The following is an 11,189-nucleotide window of genomic DNA, read 5'->3' on the forward strand; positions in this document are numbered from 1 at the left end:
CTTCTATTTGCTTTGTGTTTTGCTCACTGCAGAAGTGGCATATGTATAAGAGGACGTTTGGCAAGATAAATTTATGGTTTATAGTAAGTTTAGAAAGTCTGGTGGGATGGTGCCGATTCTTTTTAATGAATTCAGATGTCATGCAGCTGTGTATAGATGCTAACTCTATTTAGTTTGAAAACCAGATATTGAATGCACTACAAAAGTAAAAAGTCTGAAAAGACCAGTTTTTGTCTTGATTTGCAGACACGTTTACTTGACATTCTCCAAAAGTATGACTTTTGTCTTAATTTTTCTTGACAAATTCACATTTATATCAAATTTGTATGAAAATTACTCGACATATTCTTGTCATTCTGAATATGGTCTTAACATTTCTTGACAAATTCTTGCCATTTAAATACTGTCTTGTTATTTCTCGACATATTCTCGACTTTCTTTTTGTTCTCAGTATGGCTAGACATATTCTGAACATTTTGTCTTAAATTTTCTTGACAGTTCTGAGTTTTAAAAATCATGACCGAAATTCATATTACTTTAATCTTTATTTCTCTTTACATAATATACTGTTGTTTTAAGTTACACTACTTACAAAAAAATATAAAAGTTAGGCATGTAAAATAATTGAAAATTTAGGTATCTAAATATTTTTACAAATGCAAATATGGCTATGAAATCTAATATATAAAATAATTTAAGCGTGAGTGTGTTGATATAAAACAATTAAAATGTGGGTTTAAAAAAAATAAATTTTGATCCCTAAATATTATTAATTAAATGATTAAAACCAAACATACTGTATACACATTTCATTTTCATTCATTGTATTCAATATTAATATGGTAAATAATTATTATACAAAAATGTAGTTTATATAAATTGCAAATTATGACGATATACAAAGCATTCATTAAACAGAAGAAAAAAATGTGTAATGGAATATATATTAAGTATTACACATGGACAGGATGTTCCCATAAAATTAAGGTAGTCCACACCCAAAATACACGCAACTGTCAAATAGAAATTACTGATTTACCTGTAAGCAGTCATACAATTATCAATTGACCATTCCAAAGATTAAAAGAAAATTATTATAGAATGCATTGGTCTTATGAAATGGATCTCAAACAGACAGGAAGTTTTTGGGTTGTTCTAAAAAATGAATAATGTTTTTAAATCAAGATTAGAAAAAAATTAGCAACTCAAACCTAAAAGTTGAATTGTTGGGTCCAAAAGAGACACATGGTCATATTTTAAAACTGCCTTCAAGACACATATTTTTGTAAAGAAAATTTGACTGGCAGTTTTTTCGAGTGGCAAATATCAAATGCTATTTGTCAGTTACTTCGACTTATATTCTAAGTGAAAAAAATCAATTTAATGTTTGATAAAAATAAATCAAAATTAAACTCACGGGGGATTATTCAGGGTATTCCAACTTTGGTGCACAAAAAAGGTATCTCACTATACCAAATTTATCCTTGATTCTTCAAAGTGTAGTTTAGCCATAAAAAAGGAGTATATAACAGCAATAGAATGTCATAAACAGTGCAGAATAAGTCTATACACATTTCAGGCGAAATTCATACTGCTGAGATAGTGTCAAGACATATTTAAGACTGTCAAAAATGTGTCAAGACATATTCAGACATTATCTAGAACGTCAAGAATATGTCAAGACATATTCAGACATTATTAAGAATGTCAAGAATATGTCAAGACAGATCGAGACAAATTAAAGACAGTCAAAATCTTATCAGATGAAACATGAAGTGTTAAGACATTCTAAGACAATGTTTATACTGTCAAGACACTTGTCTAGAAGAATCAAGAAGCTTATTAGACAAATTGATACTATTCCAAGAATTTTTAAGTATTATTCAAACAAATTAAAGAATGTCGAGTAAAAATTCATGCAAATTCAGACAAAATCTGGTCCATTCAGACATTTTTACTTTTGTAGTGATGTTTTTTTTATCCATGGCAACTGCCAGGAACTAATCTCTGTTTGCCTGCATTTTGTTGAAAGAGAACAACGATATTAGGGAGTTACTTTTTCCCCTAAGGATTTAATTCTGATTCCAAAGTAGTACCAGATTGAGAGAGGGTGTTAGCATCAGCAACGTAAAACTCACTGTGTTTGACAACAAGAGAGATATCATTTATAAATACATTTCATAATACAGGAACTAGCTTAGATCCCGGATGAACACCTTTATAACAGACCACTTTCGAGTTCATCCGTCACCGGCAAAAATTCGTCAACTATGCACGCCTTTATGATGTTATTTACCAGATAGAGGGGTCTCCTGTATGTCTGCACTATTGACGTTCATCAAGCGTTTTAGTAATCGTCATTGTGCAGCATCAACTAGAAATAACGGTTGCTCTGTAGGTACTTTTCCCTAATGACAGCAGTGTTGATTGTCAATTTTGAGAATTCAATTTGCCGAATAATTCGTACAAAATAGAACTATAGTTTTCCTGCCACTTGCTCAACGTTCACTAAAACCGGAGTTTTTGACGGAAATGCATCGAACTTAAAAGTTGTCTGTTATCTTGCATTTGACTGATATTCTGACATATTTTTTTTCACACTGTATTTTCCTAGAAAGATATATTTTAAGCAATTCAAAAGACGATGGGTTATAAGGTTATATATTTCAAATTACAAAGAAGAATACTAGTATAATGTTGAAGATAGTCAAAAGCTTTACTGTTAAGTGTTTATTATAATCAGTGCCTTTTCCCATCTTCCAACCTGAGAATCACTGATGATTCTCATCGAGACCAAACACGGGTCTGACGTATTAGATTAATATCCTGGTACCTCTGAAAACTATTAGCATGTCGGAATGTTCTATTGTGTAGTTTATTTTTGTATTTCTATTTCCTGAATGTTCTTTATTTGTACTGTAGGTTTGTCATGTAATGTTGTCATTTTAATGTTATTTTTGACATTGTCATAAAAGGGCAAGATTTGAGTAACCGCAAAAGCAGGTTCAACCAACCATTTTTTCTTTAAAATGTCCTGTACCAATTCAGGAAAATGGCAGTTGTTATCTTATTGTTATATTAGAGTTTGTTTCTGTGTGTGTTACATTTTAACGTTGTGTTTCCGTTTTGTCGTTTGTTTCTCTTGTTTTTGAGTGTAAATTCACATTACTATAAGACGTGTCACGGTACTCACGGGTGTCATTCGGTTTATCGAGAGAAATGATCGTGAAAGAATTTCTAACGGCGGTCAAGTATTGGGAGACGATCGTGAAAGTTCTGGTAACGGATCGTGAAAGACATTTAATCGAGAAGTCATATGAAAAGTCAGTAAATGTTCTAATTTAATTAATTACACAGACACTTTTACGACAGATAATTAAAACTGTCTGTCAAAATGGTTCAACATTATGATCAGTATGTCAGAATATCCAGTTTCAAAAGTATATAGTTATTACAAAACGACAAAAGGCAGATTGCTTCTCCACATTTCAATGACATAAAAAATGTAAACAAACACGATTTTTTTCACAAATTCGACTAGATAAACTACGTTTATCACAATAAGGGCATTGTATTTGAATTGATTAAACGGTTCTCATAGTTATTTTGTTTAAATATAATCTGAAACTTGGTAAATAAAGAACTGTTTACACAAAGTTGATTTTTTTGGATCGTGAAAGATCACGTACCGCATTTTTGAAGATCGTGAAAAGGATCGTGAAAGATCTGATGTTACGAAGACGTTCAAATTATTCTTCCATTATATGATAGTTGATTTTTGTTATTGGTATTGAGAAAAGCTAGATAGGTCAACATCATCAATAGGTTTAATCATTTCAAAGTATTAATATTTTCAGACAATGAAAAGAAATAACAACTACGGCAATAAGAAAAGACAATGGGTGACTAAACGCCGAAAATACATTAAAATTATTGTTTGGGCATTTGTGAATATGTTATTTGTAAAATAGTTGGATGATTGCAGGATGAAGTTGTTTATTGTCATGTGAAGTACTCACTTATCATGAGTTATAGGATACCCATATTTTGTATATTGGATACTATAAACTAAATGTCCGTCAGACAGGATTTATCTCATTTCATGGATTCATTTTAGTGGTCAAGTCCGTATCGAGGATTCGGTAAGCTTTATGATAACTATCTGTTGTTATGATTGTAAGGTGTATATTTTCGACTTGTGCAAGGTTTCAACTAACATTGAACTCATTATCATGCATCATTCGGCAATGTTTGTTTTATGTTGTTTGGTCTTTTGATTATATACCTGTATGCTATAGCGACAAGGTGTTTCGTGAATGGTGTACATGTCTGTCTGAAAGTTTCTTATATGACCATGATGATTTCAATTGTGTTTGATTTATTAAATGATAGTAAGATGTCTATGTCTGGCTGTCGGTCAGGGTTCATATACTTCTGACCTTATGTTCCGAATTAATTGGCCAAGCATAACTTTTACATTTGTCAGTTTCTATGATAAGGCACTGTAAGGATCGAAACACATTTATTTGGTGTACAGGATATTTGTAGAGATCTGATTGGCATGGTTCATCTGACCTTGACCTTTTTTTTTATGAAACATTGACAATCTTTAGCGCATTTGACACTTCTAATGAAACCCTTGATATTATAGACGTTCAACAAATATACTATCATTAGTAAATCAAAAAAGATATTACAGCATTTGCGCTTTGGTATTCTATAGTATGTACTATATAGTTAAATCAATGTTTATCTGCGTCCTTTTTTTAAAGAACTTAAAAAGTTCTGTTGCACAAAATGTTGGTTATCGTTCAATCCCAAATTACACATGAAATGTGCTGTTTTTGCTATGATTTTTTATTTGATGGATAACATTTTGGTTTAAACGTTGTATATCCATATTATTGGCTAACTAGTGTCGGTCTGCCTCAAGTGCACTAGACCGATTCACAGAGCTGAATCTTTCTTTAGATAAAGGCAACAGTAATATACCGCTGTTCAAAACTCATAAATCCATGGACAAAAAATAAAATCGGGGTAACAAACTAAAACTGAGGGAAACGCATTAAATATAAGAGGAGAACAACGACATAACACTAAAAATGTAACACACATAGAAACGGACCGAGCATTAGACAAAACGCCACGAGAATAACAAATATAACATATATATAACATCAAAACCAAATACATGAATTTGGGATAGACAAGTACCGTGACACGTCTAATCGCAATGTGAATTTACACTCAAAATTAAGAGAAAACAAACGACACCACCTTAAAATGTAATACACACAGAAACGAACTATAATATAACAATGGCCATACTCCTAACTTGGTACAGGCCATTCTTAAAGGAAAAAATAGTGGATTGAACTTGGTTTTGTGGCATGCCAAACTTCGCACTTTTATGGCCATGGGAAATATAACATCAAAATGACAACACAACACCTCAGGACTACAATATCAATAAATTGGAGAACACAATTGACAAAGAATCACACGAACAACAGCCAACAAAAGGCAACAAGTTCAAAATTTTAATACGTCAGAAGTGCATTTTGTCCACACAAGACCTACTAAAGACGCCCATATACGTTTTTACTTCTTTTTTTTGTTAACTTTCGAGGTAAAGTGTTGAAAAGAAAAAAAGATAAAAGCTTTAATGTTCATCCGTATAGTTACAGGCTTCAACCACTTGCAGATTTATCAAATGGTAAAAAAATAATAATTTCTGATTACTAGTATTAAGTCTGGTCACGCATTTTCTTTCACGATCGAAATAAAACGTTGCATGATCTTTCACGATCAAGTTTGATGGAAATTCCCCAAATTCAAGGTTTTCATAACAAATTAACGCTTTTAATGGAAGAACATACTTTAATTCTATTGTACTATCAGATACACCAAAGATTAAATTTCAAATATATCATGATATTCTGAAATATGACCATTATAGGTACAAAAAGCGTGTTATTTGTAATAAATTTTATAAACACGCATTGCGCCTTTTGTGTTTTTTCAAAAAGTAGTTCATATTTTCTTTATTTTTTTTTCACAGTTATGTTGAGGTTGTTAAACCATTTTGACAGACATGTTTTTTTGTTCGGATTTGTTCCGCGTTTTGAAAATTAAGCGATTTTTTCAAAGATTCTGAACAAGAATGTACATTAAATGTCTTTCACGATCCGTTACCAGAACTTTCACGATCGTCTCTCAATACTTGACCACCGTTAGATATTCTTTCACGATCATTTCTCTCGATAAACCGAATGACACCCGTGGTACTTGTCTTTCCAAGATTCATGTGTGTGGTTTTGATGTTATATTTGTTATTCTCATAGGATTTTGTCTATTGCTTAGTCTGTTTCTGTGTGGGTTACATTTTAATGTTGTGTCGTTGTTCTCCTCTTATATTTGATGCGTTTCCTTTTTTTTGGTTTGTTGCCCCGATTTTGTTTTTTGTCCATGGACTTATGAGTTTTAAACAGCGGTATACTTATGTTGTCTTTATTTATCTTATAGTTTGTTTCTGTGTGTTGTGCATTGTTGATTGTTTTTTGTTGCACATCAGTGTTACTGTTGGTTAGTTGTCTTTTTCTGATAGGTTATGTGTTTCCCTCAGTTTTAGTTTGTAACCCGGAAAAAAGTCTCAAAATCAATTTATGACTTTAAAACAGCTGCATACTACTTTTGCCTTTAATCAAGTAAAGTTGACTGACAGCCATAGCCCGATTGAGAAAGAAAATGGTCGAAATATCATCAAAGTGTTTAGTACGTTGATTTTCTATGGCTGTTTAATTTTTTTTAGATATTGCCGACAAACTTGTATCATTACCACTTTTAAGCACACTGTTTCTTTTTATAAATAGGTGCAACTTAGATAATTTTAAGCGAGTCTAGAAAAATGAAAGTATATATAATGATAGATAAACAAGCTGTGTTAAAGGGTTTATTACTACAGGATTAGCAGCGTGTTAAATCTTTGGTAATATACAAACTATATCAGTTGCTTTTTTAACATTTTTTTACCTATTCTTTTCGAAACATATGCTTCGTTTATAGGCTGAATAATAAGTTTATTTGATGTCAACATATTTAAGTATTATTTATTAGATATAGCTTCGTTATCAATAAAATAAAATTTTGTGCGACTTTTATACATAAAGGCAATAGTAATAAACCGCCTTTTAAAGGTCACCAATCAATTTCGAGAGACAAAAACCGGGTTAAAAACTAAAAACGAAGGAATACGTCAACTATAAGATGAAAGAAACCATAAGAAACGAAATAACAAAACACAGAAGAAAAATCCAAACCGAATAACAATGCAACATTCATAGAAACGAACTATGAGATAACAACTACAATATTCCTGACTTGATACAGGACATTTTGAGAAAAATGGTGGTTGAACCTGGTTTTGTGGCTACCGCTAAAAGGATAACAATAGTACATAACAGTACAAATAAATGTAAAAACACCAAAGACACAAAGACAGTGAAATACATACATAAACTATGATAGTACATTACGACATGTTAACCATAGTGTAACAATGAACTAAAATAATTCAGGACAGTGTCCTAAAAAACAGCAAAATAGAATGACGATGTGTGGTTTGTCACACGAGTGGATCAACGCCACAAAATGTAAATTTAGTAAAAAATGGATATATTTTTTTTACTTAAACAAGGTCGTTAGTTTTCTCGTTTGAATTGTTTTACATTGTTTTATCGGGGCCTTTTATAGCTTACTATATGCGGTATGGGCTTTGCTCATTGTTGAAGGCCGTACGGTAACCTATAATTGTTAATGTTTGTGTCATTTTGGTCTTTTGTGGATAGTTGTCTCATTGGCAATCATACCACATGTTCTTTTTTATATAAATCAAAATAAGTTTCCAATTGTGTAATTTGATGTATTAGATAACAATTACAAAGATATTAAAACAGAATTGTGTTAGTCACGTGCATTTTACAATGCCGGCCTTTCTTGCTAATAAAACTGTGTAAAACAAATAAATCGTGTGCACATAGTTGCCTTTAACTATAACCATATACATACATCGGGTGATTAATTATCATACATGTTAGAGATGCAGCAAGCTATAAAACCAGGTTGAATTCAAAAATTTCTACGTAAGAAAATTCCTGTACCGGATCAGGAAAATTACAGTTGTTATCCATTCGTTTGACGTGTTAGAGCCATTGATTTTGATACTTGATTAGGAACTTTCGTTTTTGCTGTTTTCCACGGAGTTCAGTATTTTTGTGATTTTATTTTTTTCATTCACTTGTATGTAGTCACCGATGTTTTTTTCTTGCAAAATATACAAAACAGTTCCTGATTTGTTTTAGATATTTCTAATTGGTTGGTGATGATTTTATTGACTTTCTGTGGTATGGTATCCTTTGTTACTGTTGATGTTCTCTCTTTGGGTTTTTTTCATCATATAGTGTTTCACTAATTCCCGTTTGAACTCGCTGTACGGAGTGGGTTTTCTCCATTGTTGAAGACCGTATGGTGACTGGTTATCATTGACACCATTGTTATTTGTTTTCTCTCTCTCGGCATTTGTCACATTGTCAATGATAACACCAGGCATCTCCATATACTTATAAAGAGGGACGATGTATATACTAAGTACATTCAAAAACGTTTTTCGGACAAACCTTCTCATCAAACACACCAGATGTATGTAAAAGCGATAATCAAAGTATTATTATTTAAAGATAAAAATCGGTCAAAGTGTAGTATAGCATTATATGCGATATGGATTTTTCTCAAGATGTAGGTCGTGCGGTGACAAATATTTCTGATATGTTTCTCATTTGATAGTCTAGACTTGTATGGTGAGTTTGTCTGAGTCATTATCCTTATAGAAAATGTAATCTAAATTGCACTGAAATTTGTTTTGTTATAGGCTGGACTATTATATTAGGGTTGTATTATGTAGGTCTCTTCCAAACAAAACATGTGCAGCGTGATTGTTTATATATAAGGCTTTGTTAGAAAAAGATGATGTATTTCTTACGTTGATTCAATTCTAATGATTTTATCAATGAAAAGTCACGAGTTCAGATAATTTTTGATTGCAAACACTTTGACAGCTTGTTTAGCAATTTACACAGAATAGAATAATTTCAAATTCAAACAAAAGCATAAAAAGTTGGTCAGTTTTTTTAAAATTTCCAGCAAAGTATAAAACCAAAGTAAATTTATTTACCTTACCACACAAACATCAACAGAGAAAATTGAAGGAACTATCTGAAAACAGTATTTTATTTGTAAGTGTTTTTTGATTTTTACATCATTTTTACAAGGCTTTAACTTATGAAGAAAAATATTTTTCAGATCTGCAATGCTTCAACAATTAGCAAGATTATGATAAATGTCGTATACTGTTTCTACTATTCTTGTTTACTAGCTAAACAATACTTTGAATGGTTGTAATACATGTACTAAGGTTTTTCTATCTCAGGATTATATTACATTAGCTGTAATTTGAAACACCTTAGGAATTTTTGTTTCTCGGTGATCTTCAATTTCGTACTTTATTAGGCCTATTTAACTGTTTTGGATTCGAGCGTTACAGATGAGTCTTTTGTAGAAGGACACGCGCATCTAGCGCAGATTCAAAATTGATATCCTGGTATTTATGATGAGTTTTTTTTTAATATACATGGAGATTTGGAATATTTTGGACACCTAGTAACTCCTCACATATATTTACGTCTATTGTCTTACATTAAATAACTGGGCCTAACATTCAATTAATGTCGTATGATTATAATTATATTTTCTTTGTTGATGTTTGATAAAAATGGAGATATTTTATATTTGAGATCAAAATTGAATAGGTTTTATCCCTATAAATGCAACTTTAAAAAGGAAATTTCTACCTTCTTCGGGCTTTTGTCAGAACTATACTAGAAGGACATTGGACTTTCAGTGAAAAATAATTCTACAATGTTTTATTTTCAGATATCACTACTATAAAACAATTGCTATCAAAATTATCTTAGTACTATGCATTATAATTATTTCAACTTAATCGTTGAGTCAAATTCAGCAAAGCAAGCACTGTTTTTGTGCTTTGGTCGAGTTGGTTTCTCTTTGAAACATTTCCCATTTCATTCTCAATTCTATACCAGAATTATAACTCAGAGTTAAGCAAAACCATGGCATATCTCTTATTTAAAAATTGGAAATGATTTGTTAAAAACAGTGTGTATTGTAGTGTTCTATCCAATGAAAATTTACTTAATTCGTTTTATTTTATTCAAAAACAAATGAATGAAAAGTTATTAAATATTTTTTTTCCTAAACTCAGTAAATGATATTGCACTTTCAAAAGGTACAATTTTATAATTAGAAAAATAGATTTTACATAACTATAACATTCATACGATTCATTCAGTACGTGAAGTTTTGTATTATTAAAGTTCTATCAGAATGCGTTTTTTTGTTTATAATTTTGAGATTATCTATTATTACTTTGAAACTATGAACTGCACTTAAAATGTGACTCAATTATAATGTGGCATTTTTATTTGCTCTAAACATCTGCATGACTCTTTGACTGAGTTTAAACTTTTAAACCCATCTAGTCTGGTTTTAAACCTAACCATTCATATCATATAGACCTCATTTATATCACTTATAGATGACTACATGAAATGAATAATGAAAATATTCTGGATTTAAAAATAAAGATTTCAATTTGTTGCGCGTGAAGTTTTAAGTTAAAAGAAACACCTATCATGACTGTACGGTTGCTTTTTAAAATCACATTTGAAAGAAAAAACACAGCAAGTCTATATAATTCATATCAATATTCTGATAACATGTTTATCAGGGATCAATTACTGATCCCATTTTGTTTATTTTTGACACAGATTACTGATGACACAACTATGCATACTTCAGGATGAGTATCGCAGATATGCAGTTTAAAGTACAACATGAACTCCAATGTGTTGAAAAAGAGTGTCATGAAAATAAATGAATAAAATGTTCATAAATTCGTGTATATAAATGTGTAATTATCGTTACAAGACAATGGCTGAGTTTCAATCAAATAAAACCAGTTTAAACTTTCAGAATAATATTCTCTTAAAATTATCAATTCAAAAACAATTAATTGTTAGAATTGACTCCTATCCGCCAAATTAATTATTTATGTT

Source organism: Mytilus trossulus, chromosome 12 (genome assembly GCF_036588685.1).
Source record: "Mytilus trossulus isolate FHL-02 chromosome 12, PNRI_Mtr1.1.1.hap1, whole genome shotgun sequence".
NCBI lineage: Eukaryota > Metazoa > Mollusca > Bivalvia > Mytilida > Mytilidae > Mytilus > Mytilus trossulus.